General features: G+C 38.0%; 1 protein-coding gene across 1 annotated transcript in view; it reads right to left on the bottom strand.

The window, feature by feature from the left end:
• Positions 1–10895, bottom strand: part of FBXL18 (F-box and leucine rich repeat protein 18) — a 166448-nt gene that overhangs the window by 3034 nt on the left and 152519 nt on the right. The gene's annotated exons all lie outside the window — the stretch shown is intronic.

The following is a 10895-nucleotide window of genomic DNA, read 5'->3' as shown; positions in this document are numbered from 1 at the left end:
CAAAATTACAAGGTGGGGAGGGGGAGGAGGAACTGTTTACCTGGAGCTGATTTTGATTTTCTCCTTTCAAATACCAGCAGGATGCTCAGTCCAGCTTCATTATGCAAATAGAAGCAATTAGAGCTAACCCAGGATCTCACCATGTGATACATTATACTCACAGAAATGTTTCCTGCTGCATGAGGAGAATAACAAGAGTGACTCACACTACACTCTCTATGCTGCCTTCTCCTCCATTTGGGGAGGGGGAGGAGGAGGGGAGTAAAAGAAAAAAAAAAGTTAAAGCCAATTCTAGAACTCCAATTCCACACTCGTCTTTTTAATCTCTGTCTCCGGGGACAGGCCTCTTTTCAAAAGCTCCGGGTACTTTTGAACACCATTTAAGAAGAAAGAAATCCTCCAGAGAGACGATGGGCTCGGATTGGAACAGATTTCCAGGGTTCAGGGCCAGCCAGGGCTCTTATCTGGATGTTTGATAAATGGATGGAATTTCAGGCTTGGGGAGGAAAGAGGAGGGGGGACTTGGGGCTCAGAATGGCAGGACCAAATCTATTGCCACATAAAGAATCACTTGATGTTTCCAGGGTCCTAGCAAAAGCTCAGTTTACAGTACACCATCTCTCTCTCTCTCTCTCTCTCTCTCTCTCTCTCTCTCTCTCTCTCTCTCTCTCTCTCTCTCTCTCTCTCTTCCCCATCTCTGCTCATCCCTCCATTTCTCTTTCTACTCCCTCTTCTTTTTGCCTCTTGCTCGGTTTCTCTCAGAATTTCTCTCAATTCCCATCTATCTCATTCTCTCTTAATTTCTCATTCATTCTCTGTTCTTCTACCTTTATTTCTGTCTCTTGCACTCTTTCTCTGGTAGGTCTCTCTCTGCTGCAGATTTAAAAACAGAAAAGATGGTATTGCAGTGATGTTACTAGAGAAACATGGTATGCATGTTAATGATGTGGTTTATTTTTTTCCCCCATTTTAACCATTCTCTGCCAGACTCCTCTTTCAAAACAACTGGATGCTGGGAACTAAGCAAATTTCCAAAGCACACACCAAGCCAATTCCTCTGACTGCTTACTTAATAACTATAATACAAGAAGTGGCATTTATAGAGAGCCTTAAGATTTGCAAAGCACTTTACAAATATTATCTCATCTTCTCCCTTCAACTAATACTGGGAAACAGGTGCTATTATGATCATCTCCATTTTACAGATGGGGAAATTTAGGCTGAGATATTAAGTGCCTTACCCAGAGTGATGAAACTCCTAAGTATCTGAGGCCAAATTTGAACTTAGGTTATCCTAGGAACAATGTTCTAACTAACTATACCACCCAACTACCTCACTGCATGTAGCATAAGGGGCTTAGAGATGAGATGCTAAAGTCAATGTTGCAATTCTTCTGCAGAGATGGAAAAACTACTCTGTATATTCAAATGAATTATAATCTAGTGACATGGTGCTCAATATATGACTGAGACTTTTTTTTTTAACTGAGGCAATTGGGGTTAAGTGACTTGCCCAGGGTCATACAGCCAAGACGTGTTAAATGTCACATTTGAACTCAAGTCCTCCTGACTTCAAGGCTGGTGCTCTATCCACTGCACTACCTAGTGGCCCCAATGACTGAGAGTTTCTGAGCAGCACTTAAAATTGATAGAGATTACATGAGATCTCCTAAAACACCTCCAGATTTTAAAATAAAGTGACTTAGAAACATTGCATCCCCAGCACCCAGCAGAGTACCCAGAATATAATAAATTAATAAATGCTTATTGACTGATTGATGAAATGTTAGAGTAGAAAGAGTTCTTAGATCTCATCCAGCCGTAACTCCTTTATTTGACAAAAGAAAGAACTAAAACCCAGAGAAAGAAAGTGATTTGAATAAAGTTCCATGATTTGTCCAGTCAGAACTGCAAGAGTCTTCTCACTCTTTCTACTAAGCAAAGTTGTTTTTCTGCCCCATTCTCCTTTATTACTAATTTCACATGATTGAATTCATGGACAGCTGCCCAATAGAGAAGAATATGATGGAAGTCAGCAAGTTGTAGCCTGTTAAAATAAGAAATTATACTATATAAGGAAAATAAATGATGTCATCAGAGACATATATTATTAGAAAAAGAAAAAAGAAAATTAGCCAGTCACATAGAAAGAGGGTGAATCAACTGATGGACAACACATGTGTCCAAATGCTATCATTGTAATAGCAAGAGAACAGAAGGAGATCCATGACACTGGGTGGGCCCTCTGTGGCATCCACATGGGAGGGGTGGGATGCGAATATTAAAGTGCCTACTCTAATACTTCACTAATCAGAAGCAAGTGTGGAGAAAGGCTACTATGAGAATCAAGTTCATCCTTTTTAAAGAAAGGAAGTGATGGGAAACTTTTTGCTATAGGCCAGCTGAGGATGCATTTCTCTAAATCAGTGGCTCTCAAACTTTTGCTCTCAGTGTACCTTTTTACTATTAAAAAGTTTTGTTTATATGGGTTATATTTATAAATATATTTTAAATACAGATATTTATAGAGATAGATATATTTATAGATACAGCTATATTAGAAATAAAAAACTAATTTTGAATTTGTAGATCCTTTGAAAGGGTTTCAGAAACTTCAGGATTCTCTGGACTATGCTTTGAGAACCATTGCTCTAGAAACAGTGATCACCAGTAAACCATCCCCTCAATCCTCAAACATACACTAGACTTATTTCCAGTTAAGAAATCTCCTTATAATTGTTAGTGCCCTTCCTTCATCAAAATTACTTTGCACATATTCTCTGCTTATTTATCTGAATAGATGTTGTTTACTAATAGAATAAACACACTTTAAGAACAGGAACTGTTTAGTTTATAGAAATTCTTTTCATGGTCACTAAAAATTTAAAAATAAGGAGGTATTTTCCTATTAAAGAATGTGTAAATGATGGTATATGGATGTGATGGAATATAATTGTGCCATAAGAAATGAGATAGCAATTTCAGAAGAAATTGGGAAGAATTTTATGAACTGATACAAAACAGAGAGTAAACCAGGGCTAAGAAAGAAAATAACTTACATAAAGATATATACAGACATAAACACAGACACACACACACACACAGAGAAAATTATAGAGCAACTCTGAAATAACTTGAAACCCTGATCAATACACTAATACACCATGAATCCAAAAGAATGAAGATGAAAGATGTCTCTTCAACTCCTGAGAGAGAAAAGAGAAATTTAAGATGCAAAAGGATGGAACAGAAATGAGTGCAAAGGATAATGTTGTAAAAAAAAAAAAAATTACCCTGGCATGGATTCTGTCAATATAAAGTAATTATTAAATAAAAATTTTTTTAAAAAAGATGCAAAAGGAGATACATTTTCAGGTATGGCTAATACAAAAATTCGTTTTCTCACACTATAGAAATATACAATGAGTCTTTTTTTTTTTTTCAATTTTGCTCCTTTGGGGGGAAGAGGAAGAGGAGGGAGTAGTTACAGGGAGAGTGCCTCAATTTCCTCATCTATAAAATGGGAATAATTTTGCATTGCTTACATCCTGGGACTGCTGGATGGGAGGAAAGTGTTTTGTAAACCCAAAAGTTTTATGCAAAGATGAATTATGTTGTTGTTGTTATTGTTGTTGTTTTGAAGTGGGACTTGGTTTCCTCCTAGCTCTAACATTTTAATGTTCTATCCAGCTGTGGCTGCAGCATCAGGAAGATTAGAACTCAAAATCTGGGTCAGTGCAATCCAAAGAACAAAGCTAACAGTCTCCTACTGATCGTAATAGTTGTTATTTCTATACTACTTTAAAATTTACAAAGGCCTTTTCTCATGACATATTTGTTGTTTGTTCTCAATAGTGATTTATTTTTCCAAATACATGTAAAGATAGTTTTCAATATCACTTTTGCAAGATTTTGTGTTCCAAAGGTTTCTCCCTCCCTCTCTTACCAGCCCCTTCCTAAAACAGCAAGCAATCTGATGTAGGGTAAATGTGCAAATTGTTAAAACATATTTCCATATTTGTCATGTTGTGCAAGAAAAATCAGGTAAAAGGGAGAAAGAATCACAAGAAAGAAAGAAAAAGGAATCAAGCAAAGAACAACTAAAGGTGTAAACACTAAGCTTCAATCCACATCCAGTCTCCATATTTCTCTTTGGATGTGGATGGCATTTTCTATCCCAAGTCTATTGGAATTGCCTTAAATCATTGCATTGCTGAGAAGAGCCAAGTCTATCACAGTTCATTATCACGTAATCTTGTTGCTGTGCACAAAGCTCTCTTGGTACTGCTCACTTCACTCAGTATCAATCCATGTAAGTCTGCCCAGACTTTTCTGAAATCAGCCTACTTATCATTTCTTATAGAACAATAATATTGCATTACTTTCATATGCCATAACTTATTCAACCATTCTCCGATTGATGGGCATCCACTCAATTTCTAGTTCCTTGCCACTACAAAAAGGGCTGCTACAAACATTTTTGCACAATGATATCCTTGTATAAATATTATTATGCCCATTGTACTAACAAGTCAGATGAAGTGATCTGTTCATTTCTGAGTTGTGACAAACCCTTTCACTGATATTTGTTCAAAATGATTAAAATGCACAAAGTACTTTATATATGCTATTCAGATAGGTAAGTTGTATAATGGGTAGAATGGTGATCCTTGATCCTAATGAATCCGTGAGAGTTGAATTTAAGTCTCTGGACTCAAAATTCAGCACTCTTACTCCTGAACCACAATGTTTAGAAAAGGTTCCTTAAATATCACTTAGATAACCCAAATTTGGCTGACCAGAAAGAATATTGTAGATCTAACCTCCATAATTGATCTTTTCTGTCATGCTGACCTCTATAGAAACAATATTAAGCAGATTCATTAGAATCAAGGATATTAGCTGTGTGGCTCTAGGAAAAATCAATTGACCTGTCTGAGTTTCCTCATCTATAAAATAGGATAATAATATTTGCACTTTCCTCACTGGGTTGTTGTGCAAAGAGCACTTTCAAGCCTTAAAGTGCCATATAAATTGTTACTTGAGGCAGCACGGATAGAATGCAAATCTTGAATTTAGGAAGATGAGTTCAAATCTAGCCTTAGACACTTACTAACTGTAGACAAGTCATTTAATCTCTCTCACCTTCAGTCTCCTTCCCTATAAAAAGGGATAATAATAGCATCTATTTTCCAGAGTTATTGAGATGATCAAATGATCCTTACTTATAAAATGCTCTATAAATGAATGTTATTATTATTAATTATTTTTATTAAATGGAACTGAGCCAATAACCAGGTTCCTGCTGAATGGTGCTGTTGTCTCTTTAGAAACTAATAATATACTACACTGGCTTCTTGTATTGGGACTGGGAAGAAAGGAGGGAAGGAAGAAGTATTTTTATAGCATCTATGACATTCCAGAGGATAGCTAGATGTCGCAATGGATAGAGTGCTGGCATTGGAGCCAGGAAAGACTCATCTTCCTGAGTTTAAATCCAGCTTCAGGCACTTAGTAGCTGTGTGACCCTGAGTAAGTCACTTTACCCCATTTGCCTCAGTTTCCTCAGCTGTAAAATGAACTGGAGAAAGAAATGGCAAAATACTCTACCAGAATCTTTCTCAAGAAAACCCCAAATGGAGTCATGAAGAGTGGGACTCAACTGAAAAACTATTGAACAACAACCAAAAATGTTAGAGTATTATACTTAAGTGCATTACAAAGATTATCTTATTATCCCCACAACAATCCTTGACAGGTGGGGGCTATAAGGTACCATTATTACATGTACATTACATTACAACATGTTCATTTTACAGTTGAAGAAACTGACAGAAGTTAAGTGATTTACTCAGGGTCACCCAACTAATGAGTATTTCTGGCCAAATTGAAACTCAGGTTTTCCTCACTCCAAATCTAGCATGTGCTCTCTGTCTCTGATTCTCTGTCCCTCTGTCTCTGTGTCTCTTTGTTTCTTTTTCTCTGTTTCTCTGTCTCTTATCTCTCTGTCTCCCTTTCTCTGCTTCTCTGTCCCTCTCTGTCACTTTCTGTGACTCTGTCTCTCATCTTTCTCATCTCTCCTTTCTGTCTCTGTCTCTCCTTCCCTCTCTTTTCTTCCCTCCCTCTCTCTGTCTCTCTGTTTCTCTGTCTCTGTGTGTATGTCTCTGTTTCTCTCTGTCTCTCTGTCTCTTTTTGTCTTTTTCTGTCTCTTCCTTGTCTCCTTCCTCTGTTTGACTTTCTGTTCCTCTCTGTCACTCTTTCTGTGTCTCTGTGTCTGTCTCTTTTTGCTTCTCATCTATTTCTCTTGGTCTCTATTTCAGTCTCTGTCTCACTCTATTTCTTTGTTTCTCTGATTCTCTGTCTTTGCCTCTCTATCTCTGTCTCCCTCCCTCTGTCTGCCTCTCTGTCCCTCTCTGTCACTTTCTGTGACTCTGTCTCTCTGTCTCTCGTCTTTCTCATTTCTCCTTTCTGTCTCTGTCTCTCCTTTCCTCTCTTGTTTCCCTCCCTCTCTCTGTCTCTGTGTGTATGTTTGTTTCTCTCTGTCTCTCTGTCTCTTTTTGTCTTTTTCTGTCTCTCTCCCTACCTCCTCCCTCTGTTTGACTTTCTGTTCCTCTCTGTCACTCTTTCTGTGTCTATCTCTTTTTGTCTCTCATCTTTTTCTCTCGGTCTCTATCTCACTCTATTTCTTTGTTTCTCTGTTTCTCTGTCTTTGCCTGTCTCTATCTCTGTCTCTATCCCTCTGTGTCTGTCTGTCTCTCTTCCCCCTGTGCTTAAGAGTTGTCCCTTTAAAAGTGAGGAGATTTATGCTGAGCCATCCCCACTCTCTCCTATGGTTTCTCTAAGACTAGGATCATACATACATTGTGAGCCATCTTGCTAGGGGTCAGTTTATCTCCAAGCTCGCAGCAGCAACAATAATCTACTGTGTCCTCATAAGCATATTTTGTAAGGCTTTGCAGAATGAGGTGTGCTTATCTGCCGCAAGGATCTTGGCGGTCTTGCCCACCAGGCTGCAAATAAAATCACTTGACACAGATGCCAAACCTCACATGAACCTTTCCTGCAGGATAGAACTTGCCCTAAATTGGTTCTGAAGATGCTGAAGCTTGTTCTAAGCATAACTAGGAAGGGTGATAGAAAGGGCAGAATGGTCAGAAGTCCAGAGAAGGAGGGGTGGACTCAATAATAAAGAAAAGAAGCCACAAAGAATATAAGTAAGCAAAATGGAGAAGGGCATAGCATAGAGGAGCTGATAATAGAAGAGGAAGATTATGTTAGTTCCTTAAGGATAGGGACCATGTTTTTTAAAATTCATCCTTCAATTCCCATAGTACCTTGAATTATATCTTGCACAGAGTACCTTAGAAAAATAGACCAGCAGAGCTGTAAATGACCTTAGAGGTGCTCTAATGCAACATTCCTTTTGTGTCATGGCCCTCCTTTGGTAATAATCTGCCTGCGGAAGCCTTTGGACCCCTTCTTAGAACAGCATCTTTAAGCAATTAAGGGAAATGCCACATTTCTTAGCTAGAGGTTAGCGAAAATAAAGATGAAAAATTTTTTCCCATTGAAATTCACTGACCCCCTGAAATCTATCCAATAAGAAACCATGATATACTGTAACCTTTCCATCCAATCTCCACATGAGAAAACCATAAATATTCTATGAATGAATGAATACAACAAATAGTTATTAAGTATCCAGGTATCTAGGTGATGCAGTGAATAGGGAGATAGATCAAATGAAATGGAGAGGATTTGCTCTCGAATAAGAAAGAATTGAATTCAAATCTAACCTCAGATACTTACTAATTGTGTGACTTGGAAAGTCACTTATCTCTGTCAAGCTCATCTGTAAAATGGGATTCATAAGAGTACCTGATTTTTCCCTTCTTTTATGAAGGCAAATTAGGCCATTTTTTGCCTCAGTTCTTATTAGCCTCTAATTGCTGAAGGATCAGACAGATTGAGACCTGAGGAAAAGTTTAAAAAGACCAAGACCTCCCATTGCATCCAAGAATACCACCAGTTATCTTGATCTATGCCTTGCCCCTAGATTCCTGATGACTCTGCAAAAGAGTGGGGCTGAGGACTTTGCCCAGCCCCATCTCACTTAAATTCAATTCACTTGCAAGCCAAGACAGCATCCTCCTGATATCATCATTGGTCCTCTTCAAGGATGAAGGATGAGGGGGCAGCTAGCTGACACAGTGCATAGACCACCAGCCCTGAAGTCAGGAGGACCTGAGTTCAAATCTGGCCTCAGTCACTTAATACTTCCTGGCTATGTGACCCTGGGCAAGTCAGCCCCAATTGCCTCAGCAAAAAAAAAAAAAAAAAAAAAAAAAAGATGAAGAATGAGCAACAATAACAACAATGACAGCACCTCCCTCATGGAGTCGTTTATGAGAAACAAGTGAGATAGTAATTGTAAAGCATTTAGCGCAGTGCCTAGCACATAGTAGGTGCTATATAAATATTAGCTATTATTATTATTATTATTATTATGTGAATGAATGAAAGAGTGAACGATGGCAGGAGAGAAATAGAAAAGAAAGGGAAATAATGAGATAATAAAGGGAAATGTTTAGAGGAGATTTTGGGAGGGAGATGGAAAAAAAAATAAAGGGGAGCAGAAGTTAAGGTGAGCAGACAGAGGGACAGTGATTCATAGGAAGAGTAGAAAGAGTGAAAGTTGCTATGTAAATGGCTAAACACCTCTCCCTTTTGAACATCTGCACCAAGTTATGATCTTCCTGTCATTTCTCCTTATTACATTTAAATATAACATGATGTGAGAAAATAGATAATTTCTTCCCTCTTGGTCCCCCTTTCAGCCATTACAAAAGCTTTCCTAAAAATTTTCCTTCGAAAAGGTTGCCCAGAGCAAGAACTGAACCTGCTAATGTGCTCCCAAAGGAAAAGTTCAGTTTCGTTTGTCATGGACATTTTCCAGTTTAATCATCATGTAAGGAAGACCCAGATGGTACCAACTCAATGATGCTGGCTGTTCAGTACATTTTTCAGAAAGTTTCCACCAACAACAATCACATCTGTTTGTCCCAACCAGAGGTGTGGCTCTCTGCCAATGAATGGAGAAAATATAATCAGGTTCTGGTTAGCACAAATAACAATCTTTACAAATCCTTGCATTATTTGAATTGACACTATTCAAAGTTATATGTAAACTCTGATAATTTATTGTAGTCTAATGGAAATATGTAATACAAATTTAAATAGTGCCGCTGTTTGCTGGGAATACTTATTCACACTAATGTGTGAAAGCCTAGTTGGCTTTATATAGGTGAGAGTGAGAGCTTCCAAACTGAAAGTCACCCTTCTTTAGTTAGACATGAACATACTCTATGACAAGTGATATCACTATATGGCAAATACTACAGTTTATAAAATTTGGCTGACAAGGCTAAATATCAGTTCATTTGAAATAGATCTGGGGGTCTATGTGATATGGCAAAGAGACTAATACAATCTTAGATGACATTGAAATACATGTATCCAGAACAAAGCATTTTTGTGAATAGTTTCCCTACCTAGAAAATGGACAGAATTTCAAAACTGAGGGAAGGAGGTACTGTAAAATACCATAAATCATAAGACAAAGTGCTATGAGATTCTCAAATGAAAGTTCTGAGCAAAAAGCAAAAAAAAGAAGAGAAACAAACAAAAAAAAGAGAGAGAGGTCTGAGCTCTCCTCCCCTTCCTTTTTCCCTCCCCTGCCTCCACCCACCAGAATCGTCATTTCCTATACAACACATCAGGACTTGCACAAAGAGTGGGCGGGGCCATTCTTTCTCCAAGCTTATATATTAATAGAGTATGGTCCAATTACTATTTAGCCTCATGTGCTTGGGACCTCAGTGCATCAACTCAAGCCTCAGCCCATTACAGAAAGTTCCCTCCAAATGCTCTGTAAGTAATAATAACTAATAGTTAAATAGTACCTAATGCTTGCAAATTGTGTTATAGATACCTTATTTGAACATCAGCAAAACCAACAGTGTTATCCCCATGAACAGTTGGGGAAACTGAAACTTGGGAAGATTAAATTATTTTCCTAGGGTCACATAGCTAATAAATGTTGTATAGGAAAGTTTTCTTTTTTGTTTTGGAAAGGCAATCAAGATTAAGTGACTTGCCCAGAGTCACAAGTCAATAAGTATCTGAGGTAAAATTTGAACTCAGGTCCTCCTGCCTCCAGTGTCAGTGTTTTATCCACTGTGTAATCTAGCTGCATCTAAGACACTATCCAGGATTCCATGCTGTCTCTTTAATGGAACATGTTATCATTTTTTCCATCCTGAAGAGATGATTTTATGTACATGCTATAGCTTCCATAACACTCTTAAGATTGCAAAGTGCTTTGAATATGGTATTTTATTTGATCCTCACAGTAAGTCTATGAAATAAGTGCTATTATTGTACACATTTTACAGTTAAGGAAACTGAGACAGGCTTGCCCGGGTGAGTGAGGTGCTAAGTATCTGAAGCTGTTTGAATTCAGATTTGCTTCTTGGAGCCACAAGTAAAAGTTGAGTGAATTACAGACACCAAAAATGGATGAGCAGCTCTGAAGAAGGTCCTGCAAGCCCTCACACCAGAGGTGCTAGTCTTCTTAAACATTCTATATACCTGAATGTTTTTTTAATTTTTCATAATTATAACTTTTTATTGACAGAACCCATGCCTGGGTAATTTTTTACAACATTATCCCTTGCACATACTTCTATTTGGACTTTTCCCCTCCCTCCCTCCATCCCCTCCCCCAGATGGCAAGCAATCCTATACATGTTAAATATGACACAGCTATATACCTGAATGTTATGGAATATTATTGTTCTGTAAGAAATGACCAGAAGGATGAATACAGAGAGGCC

This window comes from Antechinus flavipes, chromosome 1, assembly GCF_016432865.1.
Source record: "Antechinus flavipes isolate AdamAnt ecotype Samford, QLD, Australia chromosome 1, AdamAnt_v2, whole genome shotgun sequence".
Lineage (NCBI taxonomy): Eukaryota > Metazoa > Chordata > Mammalia > Dasyuromorphia > Dasyuridae > Antechinus > Antechinus flavipes.
The sequence above is the reverse complement of the archived record's forward strand: the minus strand, read 5'-3'. Positions and strand labels throughout refer to the sequence as shown.